This window comes from Nematolebias whitei, chromosome 13, assembly GCF_014905685.2.
Source record: "Nematolebias whitei isolate Nwh7 chromosome 13, NemWhi1, whole genome shotgun sequence".
NCBI classification, from domain to species: Eukaryota; Metazoa; Chordata; class Actinopteri; order Cyprinodontiformes; family Rivulidae; genus Nematolebias; species Nematolebias whitei.
The window spans coordinates 10,962,057-10,977,960 of record NC_056510.1 but is presented as its reverse complement, the minus strand read 5'-3'; the positions used below and the strand labels follow the sequence as shown (position 1 = coordinate 10,977,960).

The following is a 15,904-nucleotide window of genomic DNA, read 5'->3' as shown; positions in this document are numbered from 1 at the left end:
TCATGTAATTACAGACAGGCTTGTTGATGCACTCCTGCTTTTGAAATCATAAGGCGATAACACAAATCTGTCACGCATGCCTCTGTTCTTTCATCAGTACTCCACACAGACTTGCAAAGACATTTAGAAAATACTGTCCAGAAATTCATATATAAATACAGAGCGTGTACAAACCTTTTGTGATGTTGTCTTAACACAGAGGTGTGTCCCAAGTTAAAACTTTTAGTTTTCTGGATTTGACATGTGGAATACTGTAGGTTAGTTTAGATCAAGGTGTCCAGTCCTGGTCCTCGAGGACCACTATGTTGTTTCTTTTGGAGATTCACCTGCAGTGACACACCAGGCTCAATGATTGACTTACCTCTTCATGTTCTGCAGAGGCCGTTAAGCACCCACTGATTTACGTCGGGTGTACTGGATAGATCTGTCACGATAACAAATTTTGCTGTGCGATTGTCTCAGAAATGATTGCGATAAACGATAATGTTGTTTGAAATTTGACAATAATTCGTAATTATTGTCAAATATAAGAAGAAATGTTGTTTAATTTTATTTGGAGTGTAGTACCTTTTTTGACCACCGGATGGCAGTATAAGACTGTTTGAACCGAAAGATGGATGGTGAGGAAGCAAGCAGTGTGTCTGTTTAAGAAAAATGGGAGGTAGGCCCCTTGACGTGACAAAGGATGTCTCTCCTTCCTTTTTTTCCAGTTCTCAGAATGGGGGACGCTAGGTGTGGTTTGAGCTCTTTAGTATTTGTCACACAAAGCTTTTAATAAAAAATCAGTAAACAAGTGCTCAGCTTCTTTAAACAGAGAAAGACCACTTTTTACACAAAGGCACGGATTTCAACTGTGAAATTTGGAGCTTCGGCAAGACGGAGGTTTTTCCCGAAATCGGCCTGTTAGCTTAGCTCGTAGCTTAGCTTCTCAGCTTAGCTGCTTTTAACGTTCCAAAAACGCGATTTTGGATGGTTAAAACTGATTTTAACGAGAATGGGAGGGGGTCAGTGAAGAACACCGGAGTTGAGCCTTTTGTCATCCAGTGTCTTCAGTAGAAATAGAGACACGAAGAAATGATAAAGCCAATAAATGAAAATGAAGTAGGTAATTTTCATTTATCACGCGATTAATTGATTTATTTTTTATCGCGACAGGCCTAGTGCTGGTGCACCGAAACATCTGGAACATCCAGGACATGACAATCTTAAGTGATGAAACAGCAAGCACCTGGAGAATAGAAGCCTAGATAGATTCTATTTAAGTACTTAGTGGAATATTAAAAAAGAGCCTAAAATATGTTTCATATACCTAAAAACAAAAATGACCATTTTCATATAAAACACACATTTGCTTTTTAAACTAAACACCAAGCCAACGTTTTGCCAAACTAGTTATGGTGCATTTGGTAGTGAACCTTTGGTCGAACCTTTATTTTTTATTTTTAAAACTCATCCTACTATATGTTTATAAATTTACATTAAAGGTATTTTAGCTCTAGCTGCAGTAACGGTCTCCAGACAACAGAGATGGTAGTTTACACACATTCCTCTGCTCACTCTAATCAGCTACCCTGCCAGGCGAAATCAGATTGTTTTGGTCTAAACCAATTTTCTTTGCAACCTCACCCCTGCCATCATGACTTAAATTCCCCAGCAAGTCTAGCAACAGGGAGAGGTTATGATTTGATAGTTCTCACCTTGATCAGATTACACATTGGAATTAGAATAATTACAGCTGTCACTGATTAATGAGCATGCTATAATTAGAGCTCTGACTCTGGGGAAAGGTGGGTGTTTGTGTATGTCCGGCTGTGATGACAAAAAAAAAAATGTCTGCAATTGTTCAGAACTATGTTTATAGGAGTTGCCAAGTGATGTTACTTAGACTTCATTTTAACTCAGAAATACATTAATATAAACTCTCAACGTAAACATAAAATATTTTTAAATCCCAATAAACCCTTAATATGGATGGAATAGATTGATTAAAGGAAGGGATGGCTGGATAAATAGTGTAGCTAGTGATTTAAACAATGTCGTTGTTTCAACACTCACTGCTTCTTTTCTGCATTAACTGATCAATGAAACAAATTTTAAAGAAACTTGCACAAAGAAATCGCTGTATGTTCGTCTACAATTTAACAGTTTCTGATGTCATTCAATTCAAAATTAATAAATACACAAACAGCTATACATCAGTCAGTTTTTATTTTGTGCTATAATTTGTTGTGGTGGTACGAGAGTCATTCACAACACATACTTGGTATGATACAGTATCATGATATTTCATGAGATGGTGCATAATGTTTTCCAGGTTTGACCAACATGGCTACAACTCTGTCATTTCTCAACACAACAGAATCATTTCTATATTTTACTTTTTTTTTTTTTTTTGCCAAGTTGTGGCCTTTTCAAGTTTAATAAAAGTTTCATTATAGATTAAGATATTGGATCAGTTTTTTTTAAATAACAGTCTGTCTATAGATATAGAGGGAGTGAGATGTGATTGATCAAATAAGATTCAATCACAAGTCCAAGATTCCATGTTTACATTCTGCTTGAACCTCAGATACTTTAATTTTAACAGGTCAGTCTGTTATTTATATTGTTTTATTGCTTTAGAAAATGTAAGTCTACTATACTTGTTTCAACATTAGAGTACCTGGCCTTTTAAAGGTCTCTGCATGGCCCTTAGTAAATGAATCTCTGAGGTTACAGTTTGTACAACCCAGCCCAGGCAAGCAGGAGTAAGGCAGATGGGGAAGCGATAAGAGATTGAGCTGCAGAGTTTCAAATATTAATAGAGTATATATTGGACAGTGCATGCATGAGCTGTTTGTGTGCACTTCAGGTTTTTAACAAGCTCAGCAACCCCCAACCACGACATGGCAAACCTCTGAGTCTGTGAACAGTGGTGGTCTAGCAGAATGGATGAGCAGACAAACGGATGTGAGAGCCGAGATAGATGACACTGATGCTGCAGCTATGCTGCTGACAGAGCTGTGGCAAGCCTTGTCTGTCTGAATTTTACTACCAAGGGGTTTTCTGTACTATCTTCTGCATGAAGGAATGATTAAATTCTAAAGTTTCAATAAGATGTTCAATCAACATTGTAAAATAATTACCATGTACATTAGACTCATTGCTTTCTGCCTTTGCTAGATATACATTTTTTAAAGTAGTTTATTGTTTAAGTTCTTTAAGCAAAGTGACATCACCTTTTTTTGTTGTTTGCCAAAGGAGAGGAAAAAACACTCCTTCAGCTGGCAAGAATTTTTTTTTGCTGATTTTTTGTTAGATGCATTTCAGTTACTTGCTTTATTTAGTCAGTAAGTTTTGATTCATGAATACAAGCTGTTAGATTGGCCTGGGTATCTCTGTCATTCAGCTCAGTCTTGTAATTATCTTATAAATAAGTCAGCCACCAATGAAGGAAATTAATTAACTGTAATGGCTACTCAACATGCTTTACCCACTGAGTCTTTGAGATTTAGTTTGAATTCAGAGTAGAATGACAAATGAGAATTGACGGTTCTCTTCCAGAACCTTCATTACTGATGTGTAATGGCACAGGAACCTTTCTGTAAAACTGTGCTGATCTTTTGGTTTCCCATCAACAAACATGAACATACTTACAAATGTTCTGACTGATAATTGTTTTAGCTTTTGTTCAAAGCCTCAACTTTATAGCGTTTCATACAGTTGGCTGTGCTTCATTTAAGTTTTGGTTTATGCATATTCTGTTTAAATGTTTTAGTGATGTGAGACAATGAAATCATTGCTAAGCTAATTAATTATACTTATACACTAAATAATGTATGACTGCAAAATTGGGCAGCAATGTGTAGGCATGACGGGGAGTCAGACTTGTAACTTTCTGGTCCCAAGTCAACTATACTATCCCTACGCCACAGTCGCTCTTGAACTATAAACTATAGTAGATAAGTACATAACTAAACTATCAGAATAAGAATAAGCTTTATTATCATTGTACCGGGATGCAGTGAAATTATGTTTGTACAGTCGTCTGAAAGATGGACAGAGTGCACGTTGCTGCTGCTATAATGGCGCAGCCCGGTATTCTTTATGAGAATACTTTTGGATAGAAAAAGGTAAGAACCATGAGGATGGATAATGGTATTACAAAAAAGATCTATCTCTTCATATCTTGTACTATCTGGACATGATTTGAGACATCAAAAAACTCTTCCAGCAAGCTCATTTATAAACACGATTACGTTTGACGTCAAGGTGTTGAGATTTGTCAATGAGTGTTTTTCAGATAGGCCACAGTCCTGATGATGTTGTTTCAGCCGGCAGTTCTGACAAGCCTGCACAGAAGTTCTCGTGGTGGTGGGGGTGGGGGTGGGGGTGGGGGGTGAGGGGTATTATGATAGATGAAGCTTTGTCCCTAATTACCCATGTCCCAGGAGAAATTTGATAGTCTGCTCATATCCAAGACCAAACGGGGGAGTCAGAATCATATAAGCCACAATTGTTGATTTTCTTCAGGCAGACTGTTTTATTCTTGTTAGGCTTGAGTCCTGCTGGAACTTTCCCAGTCCAAAATGGCCAGATTTATGGGTATTTCACTCCACTGATCCGTGTTATGTGCCTTCCTCAAGGTCGATCCCAACATGCTGGCGAGTCCTAGAAGCCACAGGTGGCCTGCAATTCTCACAAATCGCCTCCATCTTACGGATTATCTCATTAATCAGCTGATTTTAAGTATTCATAGCGCAAACCAATCCGTCACACAGACTTGGAAGCTTTGCCATGGCTGAAACTGCTGCTGATGTCTTCAAAAATTTATAAAACAGAGCCCCGCCCATGCCAAAGATCAGAAACCCTGCTATCATAAATCCAAATATGTAAACGTCTTCAGTGTCCTCCTGAGACAGGACTGAGAGACACATCAGCTGCCAAACTCCCCACAGATCTCTGATCCACTCCGCAGTTTGAGTCTCAGCCGGACAAGAGGGTTCTCCAGGACCCTGTCATTTTGTTGAAAAGATTTTGTCGATTGCGTTGAAAGTCCAGCTCACCAGATCCATAATAGTATTTTTCGTTCAGGAGATGTGTACCAGGAGCTCCAAACACACAGGGAATAAAAGCAGGAGGAAGAGGAGAACAGGGGAGAGAGAGCAGAGGCATCTGTCCTTCTTGAGCGAGAGAGAGTATTTATCAACACAAGCTAAAAAATCTGCCTTTATGGTTTGAGCCCAAACTGACTCGGTTCTTTTTTTTTTTCCCCTCATGCTATTTTAAATCGAGTCTAGATTTTTTTTAATTTTTTTTTAATATGTTTTATATTCTTTGATCTGGCATTTCAAGGCTGCTAAATATGTATGTCATGAGTTGATTAATTTTTTTTGTCTATTAATTTTTCTGATTGGCCAGTGTAGTGTTCTAACACAACAGAATGACATGTTTGTGCAAAAGTTGTTTTATTTGTTGGGGGGAAAAAACACTATAAATTTGTTCCAGTTTGGTTTGGAATGAATGACACAAAGTGCCGAGTGTTTATTTAACTTTTCAGCTCTTAAATGCCACATATTTTTATAGAAATGTACATGACCAGGACTGAAAGTGGGAAAAAAAAAAGCAAAAAAGAAAAACATTGTGAAATTAAGACCAGTCGCAGATACCTTACAGGTAAGAAACATTTTTAGAGCATCTTGTACAGTCGCATCTAAATACTCATTTGTCACCTAAGAATCTGTTTTAGGAGTGTTACCATGCCAGTGTGTACAGTTGTGTGTATTTTATTGGCTTCACTGAGTGAATACTGTTCTCAGTCTGCTGTGAGGTTGTGTTCTCCCTGCGGCAACACAACTGCGTCATGGCATGAGTTTGCTGTCACATTTTTTTTCTGGAATGATCTGCATTATGTAAGAACCGAAAGAAGAGGCGTAGCAATGCCAAATTGACATACTGCTGCACACATTCACACACAACCACACACACACTTTTCCAATGTTCCAGCTGGTCAGTTGGCACTGTAAGAGCCAAACTGCTTGGGTAAGATGGCTACCAATATGTTGTGCTTTTATCGCAACGTTCATTATTTTGGGATTGATGTTTAATAAGAAAGAATGGCAGGTGGTCAAATCTCTGCAGTCTTGATGTAACACCTTATTGACTCATTTGTATTGCTGCAAGGCGCAAACTTGAAAAGAACACAAATGTTTTTCTCCAATAAGGCCATGAGTCTCAGCTTTCAAACAAGCTCTTTGACGGTGGAACTGTGTTACTGCTTCACATCACTCTGTTGAACTACTCTGCCATAGCAAGGTTTTTTCCCAGCGTGTGAAGTTTGCTGGTAAATTTAGAGCATCAAATTAGCAAAGATGAGTCACTCGTTTTTGTCCTTTAAAAATGTTGGCAGGAGGTGCGTTGTTGTGGGCTGCTTTGCTTGTTCAGGTCTTACAGGCAAAGAGCTGCTTTAAAGAAATGCACTAAATATCAGTTTGTTTTCATTACGAACAGATGCTTTGCTGGTATGGTTTCCATGGTGTTTTCTGAAGACTTTCAGAAGTGACGTTGCATAAAAGAGCTAAAACAGCAACACAGACGATATCAGCTCAGGTATTTTCTCACTCTGATCAGTAGCAGTACTGATTGAGTGATTATTGATTTGCCTGATTTTCAGTACAGCTGACCCTATTTAGTAAACTTTATTAAAGTCTTGCTTCATATTTGGTCACTGATATTGTACCAGTATGATCAAATATTACAAGTTGTTACCACGTTTTATGTCTAAGGTATTCAACAGTTATGACTGTATTTGCAATTTGTTTGCTGGTTTATAGTCATTTTTCTGTAGATTATTACATCAACGACTGCACGATGGTGTAGATTGTAGAGCCGTCACCTCTCAGCAAGAAGGTTGCTGGATGGAATTCCAGCCTGGGGCCTTTTTGGATGGAGTTTGTATGTTTCCTCTGTGCATTTATGGTACTCCAGTGTCCTCCCACAGACCAAAAACTTTCATGTTGCCCAAAAACTTTCATGTTAGACTACTGGTAACTAAATTGTCCCTAGCAGTGAGTTAGACAGTGTGAACAGTTGTTTGGTTTGTCTTTGTATGGTCATGTGACAGACTGGATACCTGTATAGTGTACCTCATCTCCCACACAGTGGACATGGACACCATTGACCCAGAAAGAAAGACGTGGGTAAAGATAATGGATGGAGTTTATATCAATATGGAAGAGGGCAGTGTTTCCCCTACCATATACAAGCAGGGCGCCCCGCCCTGTCAACAGAACGGAGCGCCATGCTTGCCGAACTTTGCCCTCCAAAAAACCCAAAAAACAAAACTGGGGAGCAATTATGTATTTGTGCGTGTGTGTACATGCATTTTGCATGTTTTATGACAACATATTTAATAAATTGGTAGTAAAATTTTAATGAAACTCAAAGTAATCTTTGGATGTGCAGTGTTTCCCCCACCTTTATACAAGCGGAGTGTCCTGCTCCGTCGACAGAACCGAGCGCCCCGCCTACCGAACCGAACTGCGCACACCCCCACCCTTCAGCACTGACATAGCGCTAAGCTAGCTGCGCCCAATACAGGCGGGCTAGCTAAAAAAGCTAAAGACAGTGCTCACTCGTCACGCTGCCTCTTCCCTCATGTTGAACCCCCCCCCCCCCACCCCTGTCGACAAAAATCATGTAGATTAGCACCCCTCCATGGCAAGTTATCTAGGGGAAACACTGGATGTGCATCTACAACGTTTTCAGTTTTGGATGCAACCCAATTCAACATGGCCACCACGACTGAATGACCTTAGAAAACAAACAAACACAACCATGGCTGCTGTAGCACAGTCAGTTTTAGACATTGAACTTTGTGTGTGTTTGTTTGTTTGTTAGTAGCTAAGAATTATTCCCAACACATACTTTTGACATTAACAGATTTCATGAGATCTTTGTTTAAAATTTGGCACACATAGCAGAGATAGCCTGATTCAAAATGGCTGCCACAACTCATTGATTTTAGAACATACTAAGCTATTACTTGGTCAATTTTTACACATATTCAGATCAAATTTAGTGTGATAGTAGCTAGGAGTCATCTCCAACATGTACTTTAAGTGCAAAGAAATCACACAAGATCTTTGCTTAAAACTTGTGCATATAGGAGGTGAGCAATATATATTTCTTTAAGTCCTGCTAAACTTTTTATCTAGTTTCTGTATTTGTTTTAATTCAGGTGGTGACACACATGCAGCCCACTCTGCTACATGTTGTAATGTGGTTGTATACCAGTCCATTTGTGACTTCTCAGTCAATATATGAATAATGGATTTGATAAAATAGCAAATGGCCTCCTATTAAATGTTGCATGTGAAATATGCCTAAAACTTGCTGTCCTGTTAAATTGCACTTCTAACTGGTTGGATGGCTTTATGGGCTGTTCACTGCTGGTGTTTGCACCATCTTAACCCAACTAAGGAGTTGCAAACACTCTTTGTGGACTTAAATTGCTATCATGTTGGGGGAACATTTTTCGATAACTGCATTTTCCTTTGTTGTCTCTACTTTGCCCAGATATTTTTTCAATCATCCTCCTGGTCTACTCTGGTGTGCTTTTGTCTACAATGCTGGAGTGAAAATTATTACTGAAGTCTCTTTAGACAAATAAAATAATGGCCAGAGAGAAGTTTGAACAGACCTTGTAGGTACTGAGCGAGCACCACAAACCGTGGGCCATTATCAGTAAGGCTAAATCTGCATTCCAGTTGGGTTCTCCTGAAAGCCCTCGGTGAGCAATAACAAGAACTAAAAAAATAATAACAAATATCCCTGGCAGTATTTGACCTCTTTTTTTGTGCATGTTAAAAGTGCTGCAGCCATCAGTTTCTCTCTGTTGGTTTTTGCCTCTGTCCATCTTTTTGATCTTGTTTTGTCTCATGATGTGCATTTTAACCTCCACTTCCTCCTTCACACTGTTAAATCACAAACACTATTTACTGACATTATGTTTCTGGCCTGAGGTCATATGATTACTCAGATGGTCAGTATAACACTGATTAGTTGGTTTTTTTTCACAGTGTCTCTTGTTCTGTTGTGTCGGGGTTGCAGTGAGAGTGTGATCTGTTCTCTGGTTAGGAAACTGGTTATGTAAACATGACCTCGGGCATTTTACCACAACACTAGAAGCCTTTTACTAGCCCCCTATAGTACATTTTGTACACATTGCCACTTTTCATTCAGAGTGTAAGCAAATTTAGAAACGAATAAAAATACGACGTGTGTTTTTGATTCGTGACATTAAAGTCTGCTCAAGTTTAGTGCCAGCAGAAATGTCCATAATGCTTTGTAGCACGCTGGTTAGTGTCTCTTGTGGCTCCAAATTACCTCACATCTGCTGCCACACTTTGTCACAAATAACCCTACAAAATATTGCACACACATGCACACAACACACACAAATCACTGAGAGATAAGTTGTTTGAATTGATTAGACCGCCATAACTCATGATGATGCACTTAAACAAAGATGATGGGGGAAGTTTCCTTAATTGATTGTTTTGTCGATCCAGTGAATCTGATTTCCAAACAGATTGTGTATTTTGCTGTTACTCAGTCAGTACACTAATCAGCCAAAATATTACGACTACATGCCCACTGTTGATTCATTCCCCATTTTTCTTTTTTCTGCACTAGCTCTGCTCGGTGAGGACGTGGACATGTGTGGCTGGTATCTAAGAACTTTTTGGGATCCTATGGAGTGTGGTTTTCCTGGATTGGCTTCCTACTGATTTTCTTCACATTTCTTAATATTGGTTTTGACTATGAGATAAAATACAGTTAAAATGTGATTGCTTATCTGATATCATCTTATGATAGAGCTGGAAACCTGCTTAGTTGGATGACAAGTACCAAAGTTGTTTGTGACAAAGTCGGGATGAATGTTTACTCAAACTACAGTAAGGACAGTGATACATGCTTTATTTTTTCCTGGTTGCATTGTTATAGCAGATATGTGTTCGTTATAAGGACAGTGAAAAGGGACAGACTGTTGAGATTTTATATTTTATTTTAATTTATTTTTTGCAACTGATTTAAGAGGTATCATTTAAACACCAAGAGTGTTGAGAACTGCATTTTATTAGCATTTTTGCAGTTTGTTTTGAGTGTGTTAAATTTATTTTACTTCATTATTTAGGTTGTATCTTTACTGTGTTTTGGGATCTTTGTGTTTGAGTTCTGTTACATGTGCTTTATTAAGCTTTATTTAACCAGGCAAATCCCATTGAGATCACAGATCTCTTTTGCACGGGAGGCCTGGACCTTTGGACTGTGGGTGGAAACCCACGCAAACACGAGGAGAACATGCAAACAACACAGAAAGACCTAAGTTTTTTAAGTTTCTGGTTATCACATCAGCATTTTTGTTTATATTTTTGTAAATAAAAGTATTATGTATAACAGAATTTTAACACTTCGAGTCCAGACTGCATCCTGGATCTTAAACCTCTGCAACTGTGATAAAGAGGTCCTTAAATGTTGTATCAGATACCAGACCAGACCACTTAGAATAAAAGAAAGAAGAAGAAGAAAGTGCTATGTGCTGTCATCATTGTATGCTTCTATATAATGACAAAATTTGTGCTTTGCATTTAACCCATCACACGTGAGTTACACCCAGGTGGAGCAGTGGGCAGCTATGTAGGTGCCCAGGGAGCAGTTATGGATAAGCTGTCTTGCTCAAGGACACCACAACGAATGAACGTGGAATTGAACCTGCTACTTCCTGGTCCCAAGTCAGCTGCCCTATCTCTACACCACAGCGGCCCCTTTTCATTAAAAGACATTTAACAAGAAAAATAAAACAGAAAAAGTTGTTTTGAGGAAAGTTGTGCAGCTCCAGAGACAATTTGCTCTCAAGTTAAATGGGTTGTTCCCTGTCAGCGCTGAAGCATCCATGCCTGACAAAAGAAACTGGAGCAAACAAGGTGGCCCTCCAGAGACGCTGTTACAGGGAGAACATCCTTCTTTGAAACTAATATTTTCCCCCAGTGCCATTATGTTAAAACATTAAAATCCTGTTTGTGTTGGAAACATTAAGCCATAGATTGATGGAGATTTCAGAAGATTTATTTCCCAGATTGACTGAAACGCCATCAATCAAATCTGAACCACCACCAAAATCACCATATTCATTTTAAGCAGCCATACTTAGAAGTTCCCAAACTAATTTTTTCACAAATGTATTTTTAGTCTCTTGTTCTCATATGCTCACATTAACTCTCACACACATCGTTCTCTGCAACTTCCCACACAGAATAAATTTAGACTACTGGCTGAGATCAGTGCAAATTTGAACAGCACATTTTACCTAAAAGAAAAACAAATCAATAAAAAAAAAACAGAACTGTTTATGTTTAACAGAATAACTTATATTTATAAGGGATTAAAATAAAGATATCTCACAGTCAGAGCTTTTTTTTTTCTTTGTATGATATGAAGTTTGTCAGAATACTTTATTTCTTGTGTTTGTGTTTAAAGATACTTGTATTTTTACAAAACACTTTAAAATGATAATTTAATTAATCAAATGGAAGTTTTCAAGTAGTTCATTCATTGGCAACATATGGCCTGAGGACCAAAATTTGCCCTTAGACAATCTCCATATGACCCCAAATATTCTTCATCAAAAAAGAAAACTACTTTTAAATAAATTGATGGAAACCTGCATTTCATCGATGACACAGGTCCAAGTTAAACATCTTGGACAAATACATTGGAAACATTTGAAGCCTAACCCCCTTTCTAAAGTCGTGTTTTCAGATTTTTAGACTGAACCTGAAAGACTCCAAATAATTAAACTGACTAATGTGTTGCCACAAGAGCCAGTTTTCAGAAAGTATGTCATAATTCTAAAGAGCAGTGGTGGGCACAGCTAACCAAAAAGTTAGCTTCAAAACCGCTAACCGCTAAGACAACTGTCTCTCGATCTGTGTCACACGACTTCGTCTCCTTCCAGATGAAGCTGCGTCAATCAATCACATCTTGTCACGTGTATTCATAGTAAGCCAATATCATGCCTAACGGACTCTGTGAGTCACGACCACTACAGACAAGAACAAGCTTGTGAATTTTGTTAGTGCACTTAAAGTTGGCAAACTGTAATTTAGTGGAAACTAAATTAGCGAACAGTTTCCCAAAGTTATCGAACACGGTATGTTGTTTATTTGTCATATGCAGGTTAACACATGGTCAGCAATGCAATGACATGTTCAAGATGAGGTGGGGAAAAAGAAGAAAAGAAATACTAAAGCATGCAAGTGATGAGGGTACAAAATAAAGTACCAAACATTGAAAAAGAAATATAATATTTACATAGTAAATATAGTAAACAGCAACATGGTGGAATATAATGGTGCAATTAGGATGACTTCGCTAATCTGCTAAGCTAAACATTTATTTGGTTGTTAGCAGATTATTGGAATGGATCTGTGCAAACAAAAATAAAACTTGGAAAATGTCTTCCAAAAATATATTCTTAAAGAAAATTGTATTTTTCAATTCTCCATGTGGCTCTCTGCTTGAATATATTGATTTGGCCTTCTGGGAAATAAACGTTACTCACCCCTTATATAGAAAATGTGTTCTGAGAGAGTCGTGTCCATCAGGCTCTAATTTCCCTAATAATATCTTTAAATATTTGTTCTGCTTAGTTATAATTTAGTCCCAAACACAGGATGACTCATTTAGAAGACAGCTTGCATAGAAGCTTAAACAAACATGTTTTCACTTTTTAGGAGTTAAAAATAGACGAAGGAAAACAATAGTCGGGACTCCTGCTGATCATTTATTCATATTTAGTGGAAGAAAATTGAAGATTAATTTTATTGCAAATTGGTTGGTTTTTAAAACATCTGCATATGTTATCCGTTTTATAACAATATGTGCTCTGAATTATTTAGTAAGATTTAACAATACCCTTTTTTTTTTTACATCTATTTACACATTTGATCATATTACTCTGTATATTTTACAGTCTTAAAAGCTGTCTGAATTTAGTGTTTTAGGGTTCTGTTAGGCCTCCAATTTTATACTTTTGATTTTGTAGCATTACTTGGCATTCAGTTGGTTTCATTTTCTCTCGTTTGAATCCACGACACACTCAGTTTTACATCCACTTTCACTCTCCAGCACTCTGACTGTCGCATTGTCTCATTTTATTATCTGCCCCCTCGTTCTCTCCATCCTTGCTCCCGGTTCACCTTGAATGACCAGATGGGTAAATGACATTGAAACCCTCCTGAGTCAGCAAGTTGCTATTAAATTATGTGTCCTTCAGGCCACTTTGCAGCTCTATGCTGATGCAGTGGCTTCCAGCTGTTAATGACAGAGAAATATGTAATTTTAGTTTAGCTTATGTGCACGCTCACTTTTAAATAAACATTAATCCTATAAAAAGAAACAACCACTGGCTAAATCACATCTGCAGACACTGGGTAAGTGAGCACATATAAAATGCAAATAAATCAAAACCATCAGACATAAATTCAAAGTAAAAGATAAAGAAAAACATGTACATCAAATAAAATACTAAAAACGGAACCCCATTCAATCAACATTCATCCTTCAGTAGTGACTCCACTAAATGTTTGAATTAATGGCCCCAAATGGAACGGTGGATTGATCAAAAGAAATTGAGATTCGTCATTCTCTTCAGGAAGAGATCATGTGTTTTTTAGGCATTAGTAGTATGGCATGATGTGCATGACCCAGTTTAAAGCTTTGCAAGCCAAGCATGTGTAAATAAGTTGTAATAAAAAAAAAATGGCTGCACTAAACATGGCTACACATCTCCCTGGTCAGTTGATGGCAAACACTCAAAATATTGTGGGATTGTATGGGGTGCCGTTTGTAAAGTTACACAGTCAAAAATTAACAGAAATATTTTGATTTATTTAGCCTTTCATAAGAAAAACAGATTTTTTTTCCAGGCATAGTTTGACCATGTTATTCATACGTTTGTAAATAGTTCCAAACTAAATATTTAGTTTACAAACAAAATACTTAACTTGCAAGTTAAATATTTAGTTAGCAAGCTAAATATTTAGTTCCACACTAAATATTTAGTTTACAAACTAAATGTTTATGTCCAAGCTAAATGTTTAATTTACAAACTAAATATTTAACTTGCAAGCTAAATATTTAGTTATTAAATTAAATATTTATTTTAAAAATTAAATGTTTAGTTTGAAAAATAAATATTTAGGTCTGAGCTAAACGGTTAGTTAGAAAATGTAATATTTATTTTGTAAATTAATTGTTTAGTTTGAAAATTAAATATTTAGCTTGGACAACAACTATTTAGTTTGTAAATTAAATGTTTAGTTTAGAAAATAAATATTTAGCTTGGAAATTAAATATTTAATTTACACCTAAATATTTAGTTCATTAACTAAATGTTTAACTTGCAAGTTAAATATTTAGTTTGTAAATTAAACATTTATCTTGGACATAAACATTTTGTTTGTAAGCTAAATATTTAGCTTGCAAATTAAATATTAGTTTGGAACTATGACACTTATAAATGTATGAATGACGTTGTGAAAATATGACTGACTAAAAAAAGCTATTTTTTTCGTATTAAAGGCTAATACACCAAAATATTTCTGTTAATTTTTGACTGTGTAACTTTACAAACGGCACCCCATAGAATTGTACCAAAAATTTGCCTTTTTTGTTGTAATTTAGAGTCGCCAACTTTCACACCCCGGTTCGGTCTTATGATTTATCTGCTGTAACCAAGAGTAACCCAACATGTGGGACCAGTGTTCTACTGGAAGAAATGCATTGGTTTCATATAGGTCTCTCAGCGCACGCCAGGTATCCAAAATGTTAGTTTTGGCAGTCAAGCGAACATTTTGAAAATGGAAAACAAAGAGTGGAAATCAGGGGAGTTGCGGGGGAAGGGATGCCTGGCAGGGGGAAGAAGATGAGTGTCACAGGAACATCTGTCCATGTTTCACATCATCACTCCTGGAGACTGACACATGTTTATATTTGCAGTGTTACTGTTGCTTTCCAAATACCTTTTTTCAAATGTGTGCAGTTGTTTGGCACTTGTGCAAAGAGTCATACAGGCGTTCAGCTCGATGTTTCGAAAGTTTGATTTTATTTTCTTATTCTGCTTCAGAGAATTGAATCGGAGAAATCCACTGCCTGAAAGAGAGTCCTGGAGCAGCAGGGGGCTAAAAAACATCTCAGTGGCTCTTATCCAGGGAGTACCACCATCGGTAAGTTCTAATATTCGGCAACCTACACTGTCTAGTAGCTTTGCTTCACCGCACATTCATTTGTTCCCTAGAGCGTGAGACAGAAAGCAGCAGCTTTATTCCTATTAATGCCAAAGAGAACGGGTTGCAGCCCTCCTGTAGCTCAGTTCCAGGTCAACTCAAAATCAGATATTGCTCCCATGAAGAAAAATACATCTTTTCAGAGAACGTTAGATTCCAGGTCCCAATCGTGTGTAGATAAATTGTTAACGGCTACCTCCTGGCTGTCGCAGCATGTTTCTTCTTTTTTTTCCCGCTTTCCGTTCATGTGTTTCTATCTGCTTTGGCTGAGCTGGTTATCTCAGAACCCCCAAGAAATAATGTTCCTGTGTTTTTATTTAATTCAAATAAAATGCATCACATTGCAAAGTTAAATGTAACACAAAATGTGGAAGTTTGTGCTCATATAAAGATGTATTTTTTGCTGGTTATTCAGGAGCAGTTTGTCTTTTATTTAATTTTTTTTTGTAAATGCCACACGTAAAAGATGTAACCTATTTTACGTCTTATAGTTTTAACCTCATGCAGTACAAGACGCACACATGGACACAACATGTGGTGGCCTAGTTTTTTTTACTACCTCTGCGGTAATCTTA

At 37.3% G+C, this 15,904-nt stretch overlaps 1 protein-coding gene across 1 annotated transcript in view; it reads left to right on the top strand.

Annotated features, from left to right (window-relative positions):
* Positions 1–15,904, top strand: part of adarb1b (adenosine deaminase RNA specific B1b) — a 129,384-nt gene that overhangs the window by 46,150 nt on the left and 67,330 nt on the right. Inside the window, exon 3 of the mRNA XM_037686858.1 lies at positions 15,170–15,269. The gene's annotated coding sequence lies outside the window, so the exon portion shown is untranslated. The remainder of the gene's footprint in view (positions 1–15,169; positions 15,270–15,904) is intronic.